The following is an 18,652-nucleotide window of genomic DNA, read 5'->3' on the forward strand; positions in this document are numbered from 1 at the left end:
AATCGTTCTGCACTAACCCCCAGCTCTACTCCTGATATATTGAATCAGAGAGTCTGCAACTGAGATGAGAGTGTTTTTGTGCTGAAAGAGCTCCCCGAATGATTATTATATTCATTCTTGGTAAAGGGCCACTGTCCTAATGATACAACCACTGGATAGGTCAGATTTGAAAAGGAAGGTACATTTAGGAGTAGGGAGGGCAACAGTGTGTATGGGAAGGGACAATGGATTGGGGTGGTCAGAGATAAACGGATGTTGGCAATCAGATAGCAATAAAAAGTGGCTGTAATACAGCACATCCTTACAGTGAGGTGTGTGGGCCATCAGCATCAATATCTGAGAGCTTATTAAAAAATATCTGAGCATCAATCTGAGAGCTTATTAAAAAATGCAGAACCCTGGGCCATGTCCTAGACCAGTGAAGTCAGAATCTGCACTACAACAAGATCCCCAGTGTAGTGAGAAAGGTGGTCTAGGACCTCCACTCAAATTCTGCCTCCACCAGCCTCTAACTGTGGCAGAGGCACATGTGGGGTGAAGAGCCAGGACACTTGAGCAGGACTACCTGGCTCATCGACATCCCTCCAGTGCTGAGCCTGTGGGCAAGACACACGCATTTTCCATGCCTCAGCTTCCCCATCTGTAAACTGGCGACAATGATATCTCTATAACTTTGGGGTGTTATGTGGATGAAATCATAAATCCAAGTGAAGCACTTACCTGGAGGGTGGTAAGTACGATGTTGGTGGGATGGTGTGATGTTGGCCAAGTCTCTTTACTTCTCTGGACCTCATGTTCCACACTGAGAGCATGAGACAAAAATAACTAGTCACGGGGTGGTAGGGACCGAGGGTTAACAGACACACATATGCTCTGTGGTCTGTAAACACCTCTACCGACGTTAGGATGCTATTGTCTACTGCTTGTCAGAGAAAGAAGGACGGGTATGAAGGTGAGGCTTCCGCCCAGTCCCTGCGAGAAGTCAAGGACTCCGGAGGGGAAGGGGACCACCGAGGTTTTCTCCAGCCCTGGGAGAACCAGACCACCCACAAGCATGTGATAAAGTGAAAGGTCAGGGGCCTCAAGTCATCCTGTTCTTTGTCTTATTCTCCCCACCTCCACCTCTGGACTGTGTCAGACCACCCATGAAGGGACATTCGTGGGTAAGTGACATCTTTGTGCAGTGCTGGCTGGTGTGAAGCAAGGAACAATAGGGGTTACCATCCTGGAGCTCTGCCTTAGACCCCCCCAGGCGTTCCTTGTTTGTTTTTGTCCTGGAGTGTCCTTGAGCAAGCTGACAACTGTCTTCTCCCTCCTCTCTTCTTCTGACACCTCTGGTCCCCTTTGTAGTCTTGACTTTTCTCTGAGGGTGCAGCCAAGCGTATCTGGGATGTAGCCATTGTTTGCAGGACCAGGAGACAACCGAAATGTTTTGCACTCACTCCTGCCTAAGGGGCAGAAAAGCTGACCCTGTATTTACTGCCGCTGCTGGCAGACTTTGCAAGTTTCTTCAGCAAACGTTACATTTTTTCCCCCACTGTGGCTCTGCTGGGTGGAAGCACTGTGAGTCTCACTCCCAAGTGCCTGAGACACTGTCCAGGCCAAGGTGTTAATGAACCACTTTCTGGGGCACCTCGATGCCTCCAGAAAGGTCTGTCTGAAAATATGCCCTGGTTAGGAAGGAACAGCATCCTTGCCGATTGACTTCTCCCTGAGTTATTCCTGGTGCTCTGGCCAGTACTACCACTTGCCTTTGTCTCTGAGAGTTGAGTCTACAGCACCTCTTTCTCAGCCTTCTCACTCCTCCACGACAGCGTCTGTGAATGTCCCATGTCCCCTACAATGGCAGTTGCAAAATCAAAAACCCAGACTGACACTTGAGAAGTGTAAGCTCTACCAAGCACGTCTTTTCTTTTCCCTTTAATAATCTGTTGCCACATCTAGAACCATCTGTATGACCTGTCAGCAGAATAACCCCCTTGCAGAGGTAGTGTAACATTTGAGTTTAAACAGAGCAGAGACACCAGTCCTGACCCTTGTTCAGTCACCCGATCTCCCAAAGGAAATTCCCAACCCTGCCCTGCTCAGTTGTCCTGTTGTGTCTTTCAAGTTGGGCCAAGGGCTCTTTCTGTCTCAGAAACAATGTTAGTTACTGTTCAGAATAATGCATGTTTGTGATGCTCCATGATATTAAATAGTAACGCCCTGCTTCTCCCGACGCTCTCCGGGAAGACGGAGGTGAAGACTGACTCAGCTCTTCACTGCCTAACGTGGAGAGGACCGCCAGAGGGGCGGCACCAGGCTTCTCCCAGGGACTGGGCGCCAGTGGTCTTCTCTCCACTGGGCACCTGCAGGTCGTGTTACTTTTCAGAAACAAATGGCATGTTCAGAGAGCTGGCTCTAGTGGGGGATCCCTGTGTGTGCCGGGCCATCTCTCTCTGGCACCTTCTGAGAGTTTTCCGTGTCAGGAGGTAAGTTCTCAGAGGGATGGAGGACGCCTCTTATCCCCTGTGGTGACAAAAGGCGCTGGCCCCGTTTAGCAGAGCTATGCAGCTTCAGGATCTTTCCAGGGAGTCGGGGGCCCTGAGCCTGGCCAGTGCCAGGGGCCCTTCAGTCCCAGGCGGAGTGGAGCAGGTGGCCGGGGTTCCTGCCCCATGGAGCAGCTCAGGCTGCTCTGAGACTGTTTTGTCCTCCAAAACAAAGGTGTCCCTTGATTTAAAAGAAAACGCTGGTCCCAACATCTTAGTTACTCTTTGTGGGTAACAAGTCTCCCATTCATGTTCCAGAGGGTCTCTTTCTCCAAGGCTTTAGAGAAGCCTTTGTTAGGCGACTGGAAAATGGACATGCAGGGCGGTAAGGCCCTCGCTGTGAGCTCTTAGGACGTTTTAATACTTGGAAACAAGTCCCTCCCTTCTCCTTCCAGATAGAGACTTGTTCAGGGTGGAGATTCAGAAACTTTCTCTTGTGCGATGTAGACTCTTTCGATCTGCCAACTGGATCATTAGTTTTTTCTCAGGTGAAACATGACTGCAGTAAAAACAAGGCTTGGTTTTCCTTGTTTCTGATCACCCCATCACCTGGACACAAACAATTAAGTCTTCAAACCCCTAAGCCATAGTTACAGAAAGAATAAGGGAATCGTTTAAAGACAGGTGATCAGGTCCTCAAAACAGAAAAGAATGTATCATTTGGGTAAGAGTGAAACTTCAACACATCCTTTTTATTTTTCTGCTGGGGGAGAAGAAAGCTGTGGGTCAAGGTCTCCTTAAATCACTTAAATCGCAGACAAGCAGGGACATTGGCACAAAAAAAGAAACCAGTTCTCCAAAGGAATGAAGACACCGACTTTGAACTACACCCTCCATGCAGTCCTATCCTTCCGACTATCATCTCTGTAGGAGCTCCAGATCTGCCTTTTCAGTGGCCTGCTGAATTTGTCCACCTGAATTTGTGCATCTTGCTGTGTCCCAAATTGAATGTGTCCCAGACTGGACTCAACCCTCCCCTCAGAATGGCATCTCCTCTTGACTTCCCCGTTTCTGCTGATGGCATCAATTATCATTGCTCAATGGTGTCAATGCTCTCTCTTTTTAGTGATTCCAGAATCTTCCCCCTCCCTTGTGTTCCCACCACTAACACCGCAGTGAAGCACCTTAGTCCCTGCTTCCTTTGACAATTGCAGTAGGCTCCTAACTTGTCTTCTTCACCTCCAGGCTTTCCCTTCAATCCTTTGACACAGATCATGCTGAATTAATTTTCCTAAAGCACAGCTACAGTCATCTCATTCCTGCAGCGGACGCTTGGCATTCGTGGCTACCCACTAGCACTGAACATCTTTCCCATATTTTGGGTCCATGCCTTCCTGAAGGAAAAACCTTACGCAGCTCAGCTTCAGATGAATGATTTCAGCTCTGGGAATCACAGGACCACAGGGACGTCAGGCTTCTGCAAGATAAGTGGAACCAAAAGTGAGTAACATGAGGCGGTGGCTACGCACAGGAATACATTCTGTCAAATGCAGCGTGGGAGGTTTCTGGATCTTCAGGTGCATTGGTGGTGTGTGTTTTCACCACAGTACCTCCTGTTATCTAGCTTCATATAAAGCTGTTTCACTCACCTGAAGATTCTATAAGCCACTTAATATTTTTGGATAAATTCCCTTTCAGCTTGGACTAGGCAACGGAGTCTGTTGTTGGCAACTAATAAACATAGAAAGTAAGAATAAATATTGCATTGTGCCCAGTGAAATAAGCACACACTCTGCAGCCTGGCACCCAAATTTCTCTATAATAAGGTCTCAAACCCACAGAGACCTTATTCCAAAGTGATCCTAGTTGTGGTCTTTACTTTCCTACTTCTGTTGCCATTGTTACATGTATTTCTTCTGACTTCCTGCTGTCTTTACCACTTATCTTACTTTTCCTGCATTAGCTTCTACTTTGGTTTAACAACTTATTTTCTAAAGTAACCACCAAGGACCAGCTTTTTATGAACAGGACAGTCTAAAATTCAGTGTGTGGCTCTCTTCTCTTTGATTTTTGGACACTGACATCGGCATCCTCTAAAGGCCAAAAAAACATGTTAATATATCTCCTATATGAATACAAAACCTATTAAATCTTCCTTGGAAGAAACCTCTTAAAATATTAAAGGGGAACTTTATTTTCATCAAAAAGCATTTTTAATGATGTATTTCTGCACACCTTTCATTTTCTTCTCATATTCTCCTATTTGTAGCTTTGTCTGTACTACATCAAACACATGAATGAAAGTGAAAAATTCAATCAAAGAAGTTTTTCACGTTATGCAGATAAAACATCTGGAAGACTTAATTTCTTCTTTTCCACCATATGGTTGGGCTTGTATAGACGTAGTCTGAGCCATTTACCAAGATGGTAAGTTCTTCCTTGTCTCAGTCTACCCTTTACCTTCACATAAATTTTTAGAAATCTTTAAGTTTTGAGAAGCCCTTTTCCCCTCTTGAAAGACAAAGGCTTTGCCCGATCTTTGAGAATGCCAATAGAAAAGGATACAATATTAATTGCTAACCTTCCTCTTTCCAATGTTCTTTTAATATGGTTGGAAATCACAAATTGAAGAAAAGAGTGTTTGGATCAGAACAGGTTGCTCCTGAAAGTGCTAAGCCCTGTGAATATGGAAACAATTGTTCAAAATCAGTCTTGGACCCTCTGCTGAATAAGGTTTATGTGAAGCCTCCATAGGTAGGTATCATTGTTCGTTGTCTGTTTGCAGGGCCTCATGCTGCCCGTGGCCATGGCCTCAGACCTGGCTGACGGCGTGCTGCTCACATTGACTCTGAACCATACTGTCCTCGTTAGAAGCAGCCACCCGGGCTTCCCAGCTGATTGCAGCTGCCCAACTTCAGGTTGATTTTCAACACTCTATATGACATTTAGTTACGGTTTAATAGCTTCTCTTTTCTTGGCAAAGAAAACATTTTTCTAAGATATACAGTTTCCACTGATGCCGACTTCGTTTACACTCGTTACCCTAATTATTCTCTTGTTCTCATTTACCACGATTGCCCAAATACCTCTGTGAACTGGCTGCACCAACACAGCTGAAAACCTTAGAGTATCACGGCAAGTGTGGTGGAGACCCAGAACTTTTACACTATCAGGTGACAGCTTTTTGGATTCCACTTTAAAAGATTTTAACAATATCACCCTTGCTATATAAATGGCAAACATTAACTGCCAACAATTTGTATGTTAAGTCTTTATTGATTGAACTGTAAAGAGAAAATAAAAACCTTCCTGGCTTGTTTTCCCCAAATTAATTCAAGTTTTCTTTGTTCTGCATAGATTAACTGCCATTTCCATGAACAGATGATTTCATGGTTTTGCCTTCATGAAACTATTGGAAGTTTCCATGATCACTCACTGTGCACATTAAGAGGCTGGTATTTTATATAATTATACAATAATTATATATAATATATAAATTACACAATCATAATATACAATATATAACATTACATATATGTAAGAGCATTTACATATGTAAATGTTTATAAATATATATTATGAATTAAATTATATTAAATTACTTATTTGAGTATAAATTAAATATATATAAATAATTATATTTTTTATATATTTATGTACTAAATAATATATATAAAATATATCATATATATTTAAAAATAAAAAAATCACTTAAAGCTTCCTCTCTAGTGTGGTGAATTATATGTTTTTTTACCAAGCCTTATGGAACACTTACTTATTGTCTAGGGTGGAGTAATGTTTACATTCACTCCAAACTTTATTAATCATCTGTCTTATGATCACCAATGAGCTGCATGTGATAATTTAGGGGCTGCTGGAGGCAGTGAGATTTTTACAAAAGAGAGGCATTCACCGTCTTTCAACACGTTCAGAAATGGTCAGGCTTGACCACACAACCTGAAGAACCATTTTGCTGGGGCAGGTTTAGTGTGTTACCTAGTTAATAATCTACCTCATACATACTTGAACAAAACTATAAAATCTTGTCATCTGGTTGCCAGATGCTCTAGAGAAAATTGAGATGAAAACACTGAAGTTCAGTTAATACTTTAATAACTTGATTTTTATTATTTCACAATGCTTTGCCAGATAGGGAACAAGCATATATATATATATATATATATACATATATATTTTTTCCTTACTCCCTCTTCAAAAATATATTGAAATACAACTTCTTTCAATTTAAGGGACTAGAATACTACTCAGGATGCCATCTCTTGAAGCCCGATGACAATTAGTTGGAATGAAGTGATTCTAAAACATAACACTTTAATATTAGAGATTCTGTTGGGCTCAAAGGAATCATAAGTATCAAAAGATTGAGGAGTGACCCGGGTGAACTTTAGGTACGTAAAGCATTTATATCCTTACTGTGAAGCTGACCTATATCAGAGATTGACTGTTTGGACCAAGGCCCATGTGTAGGATGGGTGCTCATTGGTCAAAATCTGGTGGTGATTTTAATCCATCTTGAAGCATACCCCATGTGCAGCTGGGCAGCATGATAGAACGGGGTCAGAGCACATACTCAGAGGTTCTCGGCTTGAATACCACTTTGCCATTTATGAGTGTTTTGATATTGGACAGACTTCTTTATAATTCTAATTTCAAAAAGGGTGGTAGTCACACATTCTTTCCAGGCTTATTGGAATTAGGATAATTTATGTGAGCACCTCGTAGATCTTATTAAACATTAATTGAATCTGAATCTGAACTCAAAATCACCAAACACTGGACCAATGTAACTGTTGCCAACAGTGGACCAGAAAGATACACCTACACCCTGGGAAATGCAGGGACTCTTTGGATTCCTGGTTTACTTTGGGAATTCCAGTAGAATGCCTTGAGACATGATGCTTGAGTGAGACATGGTCTGGTTTAAAAGTTTCTTGGAAAAAAATGGAAGAGGAACTTGCTTGCCTTCCGGTATACCTGTAAGAGTGGACTGGGAATTCCTCATACCACCCTTCCAGACACCCTTCCAGATTTTAAAGGGCTCTCAGGCCTCTTTGCAGTGAACTAGAATCTCTTGGGTTGTCTTGGGGCCAGAATGAACTTCTAGGAGCCAAGAAATCTTCTTGGCTTAAAAATTGCTGCAGTAACATGCATCCTATCCTCCTGAGCAACACAGGATCATCTCTCGCTTGCCAAATATCAGGGGCCTTGCTTCCTGCTCTTTGGTACGTCACCACTTGGCTAGTCCAAAGGCCCCATTGTGATCTGTGGAGGCAGGGTTTGAAATAGAGGGTCCTGGGTGGAGATTTTACTACTTTGGCAGAAGTCAGTCACCTCATAGAATGGAAGGAGCCTGGACCTCACAAGCACACAGATACAGGTTCTTATACTAGCTGTTCAACTTGGCCAAGGCCTTCAACATGAATGTGCCTCAGCTGTCTCATCTGTATAGTGGGTAGAATGCCACTTCTCTTATAGGGTTATTGTGAAAATTAAATGAGATCACAGGTATTAAAGAATCTACACATAATAGGCATTCAATAAATCTCACTTCTTCTCCCTGTCCCCTTAAATAGCCCTCTCATTCTTTCTCTGGGTGCTTTCACTGTGCACACACCACCAAACCACTCCTTCATCTACTCTTCATTCCCATTTTCCTTGGCTTCCGTGCCTGCAAGTCTCGCACTTGCCGCCTAGTTTTCTACCCTTGCTTCTCTCCCCTTTGGTCCTTGAGGCACTGCTCTGCTAGCTGCTTCCTTCTGACTGGCGCTCCCATCCCAGCGCTTTCAAAGGCAACTACTTTGTGGTGTTTCTGCTTTGGCTTCCTTCTAGTGGCTGGTGTGCCTCTTGCAGTGCTGGGACACTGCCTCACTGGTCTTCAGCAAGCAGGTGGGCAGAAGGTGAGCCATTGGGCCAGTGTGGTGTGGAACCACTGCCCTTCTGGTCAGGCAGCCTGCCACGGGGCTGGTCTGTGCCTGTGGGTGTAGAGACGAGTCCACTCACTGTCTGCATGTAACTGGCTTCTGGCAGCTGGAGGAGAAGGTGCAATAAAGTGCCAACTTGTGCCTGTGGAGTACCTTTCTTATTGCTGCAGCTACCTTCTCAATCCTCACATGTCACACTGTGACCATGCAAAGCAGATACAGGCGGGAGAAGCAGAACAGAGAGAACCATATAAACTACAGAGAAAGAGGCCTGGGGTGATGGATGAATGGATTTGATTTCATATATGGTTGACCCTCGAAAGACATGGGTTTGTACTGCTGCAGGGACATGGATTTTTTTCAATGAATATATTGGACAAATTTTTTGATATATGCAACAGTTTGAAAAAACATTTTCTTTTCTCTAGCTTTCTTTATTCTAAGAATACAGTATATGGTAAATACAACATATGAAATACATTTTAATCGACTATGTTATCTGTGGGTAAGGCTTCTGGCCAACAGTAGGCGATTAGTAGTTCAGTTTTTGGAGAGTGAAATTTATTATCAGCTCTTCTACCAAAGCAGAAAGTCATCAGAAGGCTGTAGCAATGACAACCAGGCAGAAAATTTAAAGAAATCCAGCTGGAATCAGGAGACACCTTTTAATACTTTCTGCCCTTCCTTCCCCTGAGGGAATCATGTTCCCGAGAGAGATGCCGAGTGTGTCTGGGTCAGCGCTGTTCTTCAAACTGCATTAGAGGACCACCCCATCAATCCAAGGGCCACAACCTAGCATTTTTTACAGCTTTTCTTATTGAAGTATAATGAATACAATAAAGTGCATGAACCTTAAATGTAGAGCTCACTCGGTTTTTTTTTACACATGTAGATACCCATACACCAACACCCCAATCACCACACAGAGTGTTCCAGCACCCCTGAAATTTTTCCCATGTGACTTCCCAGTCAGGACTCCCCTCCTCCAGAGCCAGCCACCATATAACTATAACCATAGGCCAGTCCTGACTATCCTTAGTCACAATTTAAGTAGCATCATACAGCTATACCCTTTGGTGAGGCTTCTTTCAACCAAACGTTATGTCCGTATGTGGCAGCAGTTCATTTTTTTAGTGTTGTGTAGTATTTGATTGTGTGAATATCCTATACCTTAAAAAAATTAATTGTACTGTTGGTGAACATGTGGCTTCTTTCCAGTTGTGTCCTGTTAGTTGATAGGTCCTTTGGTGCACACATTCACTCATTTCCTTTGAGTCTATTCCTAGTATGGGAATTGCTGGCTTCTAGGGTTGGGATATGTTTAACTTTAGTAAATAACCGCCATGTAGTTTTCCAGAGCTGAACTAGCCAGTATGAGAACCACTGGATGTAGCCTATCCTCATGGCTATTTAAATGTAACATAATATAAAATTTAAACTGAATTCTTCAGTCATACCAGCACATGTCAAGTGCTCAATAGCCATGTATGGCTAGTGGCCACTGTAGGGACAATGTAGATACAGAACATTTCCACCATGTTCTTTTTTCTGATGTTCCAAAGGACCTCCAGAAATTTTCCAAAAAGAAACCCAGAAAACAAAATCAAACAGAAAGCATGAGAGTGCATTCAACAGAGTAAGGATAATTGTTTCACAAGTCTTTTGTTTCAGTAATACATGTGTGGATGTGTGTCTTTGGATGTCGGGTAAAATGTATTTCTCGCCATGTAACATAGTTAAACCTCTGAAAAGGGACAGGTTCTTGGTATCTTTGGCTAAATATGTGGAGAGCAGAAGAGGAAAGGAGAGACTCTTAGGGAGGAGAAGTGACTTTTGTCGACCAAATGGGATTTTCGTGAACCTAATGCTTCTTAACATTTTGTGCAAGACTGCATAAAGCCTGACAAGACTGCATAAAGCCTGACTTAATTTCTATAGGTATATGGTCATCCTGGGAGTGTCTTCTTTCAAATGAGTAGGAGAGACTAGCATTGCATAATTATGGATGTTCTCAGCTCTCCATGCCCATCCAAGCCCACTGCCATCTACTCTCTCTGTGAGAGGTTACTAGGCCTGCATGGGGCTGGTTCAAATGATTACTCTGACCCACTGGGTACCTGCAGGATGTTATGAAACACCAGTTACCCAAAAGAGAATTGCCTCCGTCTCCATGATGAGTGAAATGTCAAATTTGGTTTTCATGCCTTCAAACTCTGATCGTGTGCCACTTGGTCCCCTCTTCTTCTGGGAGTAAAGTACATTGCAGATGTATTTTGAAAGCTCATTAAGTATAAAACAGGACACCAAAATATTTTGAATGTACAAGATGTTCTCAATATGAAATTACTGCCTTCATCAGTGAACAGTGACTCTTGCATAGTTTTAACTGTTGAAAGTATTTAATAAGCAGAAACAGAAAGTCAAGCACTTTTTCACAGTATCCTGAGCAAAGTTACATAAAAATCTTACTAATTCCAGCATGCTTGCAGAGATAGCGTCAGATTCAGTCTGGTCCAGTGATGACCCTATGTGAGTGGAGGAAGTCCCAGTGTTCTTAGGAAAGCCCTCTGTCCTGGTCACCCTTGACCCAAAGGCCCCCTGGGGAGCTGATTTGATTCCGGAGCAGATTTGCTCCATCTGGGTCAAAGCTTCCTGGAGATGCCAGCTTACACTGGACATGCAGCCTCACTGAATGGACTGTAAAAGATTTGGTACCAAGAACTTTCCTGATCCACTGACATTTTCTTTCTCCTCAAGAATATCGATAGCCAAGCCTTTCTTTGACAGATGTTCTTGAAAAGTCACGTACATTAAATTTGGATCTATTGAATCATAGTTCCCCTTGTCTCATACTCCAGCACCAGTTTTATAAATGCTCATTGCTGACAGCTCTTCAGTGAGGAATGTCCCCCGAAAGTAAAGCTTCTTATCCTGCCTCTTTCTCTGGTCACAGCAGGGTGGGGACTATAAATTACCCCCAGGAGAACTGGACACTTATGAGGTGGTAGCGGGGGGCTGCTATTTAAAAGTGCCCCCGCAATCCTTTCGTAAAATTAAGAACCTTAGCATTTATCATTCTAAAAGTGCAGGTTGTCAAAATTGGATTTCCCTAAAATGAGCCCTGCCTGTGCCGTTAATTCCAACCTGGCCTACCCTGGTGTTCCATTATGCCACATCACACAGAACAGGTGAACACCACCACCTTTTCTTGAGCCCATCTTTGTAATACTTAACTTTCCATGGTAATTATTGACTCAATATGTGATTTAAATTAAAGGTCTGAGACTACATGGTAAGACTCCTGGCACCCAACAGGATGCCTCAAAGATAGGAAATGTGCTGCAGCAGATTCATTGTCTCTGCCTCTGTGAGGCCAGGTCCCTTGTACTTCACAGCCCACCTTGTCCAGGGCTCACATAGCGTCTCAGACTCTTTCTCAACACAGCAGTCCAGGTACCCAGTAACAACCAGAATTAGTGAGATGAAACGTATTTGCCAGCTCTGGAATCTATCATGTATTGGCAAATTCTCCCATAATAGTTTTAGGCTGATAAGATATCTCCATGCTACAACCATCGGTTTAGTCTGCTTTGTGTGAGCTCTGGTCAGTGCACATGTACAGGAGATGTGTTCTGTAGCCAAACGGATAGCTGGTTTGATCCCTTCACTGAAGGCATATCAGAGAAGCACCATAGCAGGAGGGAGTCAGGCAGCGCAGAATTCAAATGCCAGTCCTGCAGCTTGCTTGCTGTATAACCCTGCACAGATTACTTAACCTCTCTGATCAGCTGCAAAATGGGATGCTAAATCTACATCACAGAGTTTTCGAAAGGCTGTATCAGGACATATTAGCATAATGCCCAGCACATTGCAAACACTCAGTTAAGTGGGAGTAGATGTATTACTTTCAATTGCTGTGACTAGTTATAGGCATTAGATTCTCCTAGGAAGGAATTCAAATAAAGATGTGTACTACGAATTGGAAACATAACGCAAACCTCCACGTGAAACCTACAAGGAGGATATCCACCCTCTAGGAACTAAAGCAACCCCAGTCAGATTGTTTTTGCACTTTTTATCCAAAACACGGCTCTTAGGACAGGATCCAAAAATAAGTCCTAGGAGGCCAAGAAGGAAGCAGCCAGCTGTTAACCTCGCAGGCATGCCCCTTGGGACATTCCTCTCCAGAGAAGCAGAAAATATGAGAGACACAACAGACTCTGCAGCAGAGCAAGTCCTTCTGTCGTGGGAGACGCAGGAGGTAGCTCACACCATAGGCAGCCTCGCTTCCCGCACAGCTGCGTCCAGGCCTCAGAAATGTGATAGGAGGGCTACTTTGTAGGATTACTACTTTCCCAGCTAAGGATGGTGCAGTGAGGAAGACACAAGGGAAGACAGAAAGACAAAATAAGTGGATGTCTCGGAAGCAGACGGTATCTGTTCTCAGTGAGTCATGCGGCTCTCGCTATCTATTGATAACATCTTTGATAGCCATTTACGGTTTCCAGAATACCTTGGCAGGCTTACCCTGGGCTCTGAGGACTGGACTTCAGCCATTTCATAAGAGCACAAACAAAGACATTCTGATCAGAGAACATCCGCAAGAAAGAGCAGATATTTTTAATTTCGGTCCTTTGACTAAATAGATGTCGACTAAAAGAAATACTATAAAACCATACTAGATGGAGAAGATGACATTTTGTCTGACATCCTAAGAGAGTAGTATTACTGAATATACCAGAAATAAACATAGCAGCTGCCACAGAATCTGGCATTCAGTGTAAGGAAATGACTTCTGGAAAACCCTGTTCACAGGGTAAGGGACTAAAGCAACCCCAGTCAGATTGCTCAATCGGTGAGCTCCTGCCCCACACTGTCCTTGTCTCTTTTACTTGAAGTGTTTGTCAGTAATCCCTCCTCACCCTCTTGTAACACGCCCGATATATGAGACCAGTGGTCCTCAAACTTCAGTGGGCATGGGAATCATGTGGAGATTCTGTTAAAACACAGACTGCTAGTCCTCACACCCTGGAGACTGTAATTCATTAGCACTGGGGCTGAGTCTGAGAATTTGCATTTCTAACAAGCTCTCAGGGGATGCTCATGTTGCTGGTTCTGGGCACACAGTTTGACAATCCCTGTTATAAGGACTAGTGCACACAGCTGGTGTTAGTGATTGGCTGCATGAATGAAGGCATGAGTGATGAATGAATGAGCGGAAGAAAGCCCTCCTTAGCAGCCTCTTGAACATCCTCAGGATTAACATTTTTGTCCTATAAGTATACCCTCTGCAAAATACACTTCCTACAGTAAAGGAAGGCTATTGTGTTTCTCTCTGAAGACAGTTTTTTTCATCCTGCCAGGCCAAATATCCTATGATAAGTAGTTCATAGTCTCTCTTGCTAATACCAGGGCACATGAAGTTCTCAACTGTGAAGGTGCCAGAAGTTCTCTGAATTCAAAGTATGTCTATCCAGATGGACAGATTGAGGAGCCAGACTCTTCATTGCTTACTCTGCTCTAAAAATTCTCAGCTTTCCATTTGAACACATCAAAGCAGGCTGGAATTAAAGGCAAAATGAACTTGGATGCTACAAAAATGGTGCCAGCTTGGACACCATGACTTCAGCCTTGAGAAGGCTGATCTTGGGCCATTGGCCAGCTGGGACTTCACCTGGAGAGCCTGCTGCCACTGGCCTGTCTCTGGCCTCGGTGTGAGCATTTGTCACCCACATTGAGCCACTCCTCATCCTTGATAACAGCGTAACAGCAGGTTCTGTCAACTGTGGTTGTTTCCGGCTGTCTGTAGACACGTTTCATAGCATCAGATTTGCTCTTAGATCATTTTAACAATTAATTCTATTCTATTTTACCATTCTAATAGAATGACATTTTTCTATTGAAAATACAGGAGAGTAGGGAAAAAGGGGAAAAAATCACACTCATATTCCTATCACTCCCCAAATAATCCTGTTGACATTTTGCATCAGTGCAAGGAAATGACTTCTGCGTTTTTTTTCCAATTCATTGCATATTTCTTTTCAATTCAGTTTCTATGCTCAGGATTATTTATTTTTAATATACATATGATGGATATGTATCTATATCTTCTGCAAAACACTTTCTACAGAAAAGGAAGAATATCTTTTTCATTCTGCCTGGCAACTGACACACAATGGGTAGTCCAGTCTCCCTTGTTAATTCCAGGGTCCATAAAGTTCTTAACTGTGAAGACATCAGAAGTTCTCTTCCTAGTTTAAAAAATGATATTATAATGCAGACTTGATATTTTCCTATTTTAAAAAAGCTGATTTTTAAAAATGTGACTATTTGGAATCATAGGCTGATTTTGCATTTTTCTCACTTAAAGGAATACTGTATATATTTCCCAATGATAAACATACTTTTGTAGAATTACTTTAAAAACATCCCTTTGAGTCTTCTTGTCAGTATAGCCAGAAGAAACAAAAACAAGAAATTAAAACAACGGTAGGACACAAAGCATGAAAGGCAGCATTACATTTTATTTATTGCATGAGTGACTCCAAGTCTGTTCTAGGAACAGGTGAAGAAGGACATCAGGACTGGGAAAATCAGGCCATTCAGTTACAGATTAATCCTTAAGCCTGATAAGTAAGTCTGAAAGAAAATCAACTTTGAGAGCCCAGTTATCAAGTCTGGTGAGTCTTCATGTATGCAAATCACCGAACAGTCATCCCGATGTCTGCTTATTGGGTAGCATAAACCAAGATGGGCTGGTGTGTCCTCTGGTTCTGGCAGAGATGTGTGATTTCCAGTGGATGTGAATGTGAGTAACTCTCCCACACAGGGAAGAGCTCTTCCTCAAACTGCCTTTAAACAGAACGCTGCCTCATGAGCTCTGACTGAAGGCAATTTCCTTCTCCACCGAGAGCCTGTAGGCAGACATTTCTGATAGCACAGGACACTGGCTGGGGCTTGGCCTGCAGGCTTAGAAGACACAATAACAATGCACCAAAGCTCTTAAATGAGATGTTAAGTATACACATGGGTCATCTCTGTGTGGAAAAATATGAGTAATTTAATTCATTTCTGTGATCTAATGAGTTATAAGAAATACATATCCGATCATTCATATGACCCAATACATATTTCCCAGGTATATTTGATCTTCGTCCACAGTTCTTGAAAACACTGCAGTCTTAAAAGTGAATGGGTGTTTCATCATGCTGATGAGAGACTTTTGGACCCCACCCAAGGGCAGGGCTGGAGGCTGAATCAGCCAATGGCTAATAACTTAGTCAACCATGACTATGCAATGAAGCCCTCACCGAACGCCTAAGAAGAGCTGGCGTGCTCTCTCTGCTCTGCTTCCCTGGCTCTGCTCACTGGGATCCTGCTCCTTGCTTGGAGAGAGCTTCTATGCTCAGGAAACCAGAGTACCTCCCAAGGGCCACCGAGCCAGGCCCCAAGCTCCATGAGGATAGAAAGTCATTTATTTGGGAGCTTGCCCTATGTCTCTCTTCATCTGGCTGTTAACTTGGACCCTTTAAGGTATCTTTTGTTTAACTGGTAAACCTAAGTCTTTTCCTGAGGTCTCTGAGCCACTCTAGCAAATTAATCAGACCTAAGAGGGAAGTCGTGGGAACCTCCAGTCTGTAGCCAGGAGGTCAGAAGCACAGGTAGCTGCCGGGGACTTGTAACCTGCACCTGGAGTGGGGGGTGGACAGCAGTCTTATAGGACAGAGCCCTTAACCTGGGGGATCTGGTGCTGTCTCCTGGCAGATAGCATAAACATTGAGTTGAGTTCCCCAACACCCTGCTGGTGTTCGAGAAGTGCTTGGTGTAAGTATGTGTGGGAAGACCCCCTCCCACATATTGACACACATTGGAATCGGGTCCAGGTACCCGAATGAGGTACACTACTATTACTGCTATATATAATATTGTTACTGTTATACACATATGTAGGGAAAAAATACACCGTCTCTTTCGGTGGCAGAGATGTGACAATTTCTTTTTACAAAAAGCCCCACAGATAGATATATTTTTTAATGAAATACAAACTTAGAGCAGGAACATATGTGTGTCCATAAGCACACTTCATCTTTTTAAGAGCATGGAATGAACATGCATCCCAGAAAGAATTTGGAGGACAATAAGCCAAAAAATGTTTCCTTGACATGTAAAGCTTGTTCCAGTTACGCTGGCCTGTTTTGGAGGTGACCTGCGTATCAGCTGCCACAACATGGTGCCACAGCCTGGGTGGCTTGCACAACGGAAATCTATTCTCTCAGGGTTCCGGAGGCTGAAGTCTGAAATCGAGCTGTTGCTTATGGGACAGCACAGGGTTCCCTTCAGCAGGGCCGGTAGGTTTGGTTTCTCCTGGAGGCTCTGAGAAACAGTCCATTCTCTGCCTCTCTCCTGGCTTCTGGCAGTGGCTGGCAATCTCTGGTGTTCCTAGGCTTGCAGATAATCACGCTAATGTCTGACTGCATTGTCCCGGGGACGACTCTCTCTGTGTGTCTATGTCTGGATTCCCCTCTTACAGTAAGGACGCCAGTCAGTCATGGGGTTAGCCCTCCTCCCTCCCCCAAACCTCATCTTAACTTGATTATACCTGCAAAGATCCTAGTTCCAAATAAGGTCACACTGACTGGTAGCCAGGGCTGGGGCTTGAGCATATCTTTTTGGGGGACACAATTCAACCCCAAAGGACTACTTACTAAACTCTGCCCACAAACAGTATAGCAAATGGATTGGAGGGAAGTCACGCACGCAACTGATATTTAAACATGTGATTAGAATCATCAGTTCACACACCCAGCCTGGGGTCAGCAGACCGGGGCAAGTACTCACACTGCCCACTCTTCACCCACAGCCGACCCCACTGCTTTGCTTTTGTTGCTGTGCTGTTCCGTAAACTGATATTAAAGCAGTGCGATTAACACAATCAGAATGAGGAAGGAAACCAAAAATGCATCTATCAAAAACCATAAGCAACCGCACTTGACCAGACTCACCCATCTGTCCTCATTTGGACCTCTCTTTAACTAGGACTGCTTGTTCTTCCCGACCTAGACCTTAATCCCCCACTGGACTGATTACTGCTCCCAAACACATTGCACATATATTCCAGCTTTCCTGCAGCAACCCAGATCAAATCGTGGGACAAATATGTGGGGAAATCCCCACAGCCGTCCAAGCGGAACAGATATGCATTAATCCTACAGTTTGACTTCGCTCTAGACCAATGGCTAAAGGACTCAAGGGGCTCCTATTGGCTGAATCTACTTTACATCTGGACTTCAGAAATTTTTTAAATATTTTATGGTACTTCACTGATTTATTCTTGGTGCACAGAATGAAGAGTAGGCCCGCCTCTGTCTGCCTCCCATCTGTCTAACTAGCTGCATGTTACACATCTAACATCAGTATGCCATGAAGGTGGCGATGCATGCTTAGTAATTAGCTTCTGATTGAGATTTATCTGGAGAATAATAATCGTTATCCTTTAAAACTGTCCCCGGACTTTCTGTAAGCTGTACCAGATGAGAATGAATCACCTGCATTTTGTACTAACTCACAAAGGTATCTTCTGAGATATCTCACATCTGGACTGTGAGCAAGAAGAGCCCTCCGGGCTGGTATCTTTTGCTTCGAGAGGTGTGGTCAGAGGCAGTGGTAACATCACAACCTGTCTTATGACAAAATGACTAAGGACATAGATGTAGAAAATGGAGGGAAATTTCTTCGAGCTAACCCAATAAACACTCCAAACTGTCAGAGTAAAACAAAACCAAAGAAGGCTTCGGGGTACAAAAAATAAATCCGCAGAATCTGCATAAGCCTCAGGGCTGCAACCTCAATATGCATCATCAGAAGAAAATTTCCCCAGGGAAATCAGTATCTTATTGGTACCACCTCTGAGCCAGGCAGAATTGTTAAATGAGAAAAAACCGGGAACCTCATCCAAATGCTTTCTTACCACCGGATGTGTGTGATTGAATTACAGAAAGACACTATCAGTCATCTGTTTATTTGGTGTGTCCTGATGAAGTCTGAGTTCGGGGCAAATCAAGTGACATGATGACCCCCAGGGTTTCAAGACTGAGATGAACCGGTCACCTCCATCCGTGGGGGCTGTCTGAGTCCGGACAGATGAGGAGGAGTCTCTTTTTTTACATTCAGCGTGACGAATGCTCCCGTGGAGCTAAGCCGGAACAGGCAGACATCTAAATGGTTGGCCTGGTGTGCAGAAGT

The sequence above is a fragment of the Manis javanica genome, chromosome 1, assembly GCF_040802235.1.
Source record: "Manis javanica isolate MJ-LG chromosome 1, MJ_LKY, whole genome shotgun sequence".
Taxonomy (NCBI): domain Eukaryota; kingdom Metazoa; phylum Chordata; class Mammalia; order Pholidota; family Manidae; genus Manis; species Manis javanica.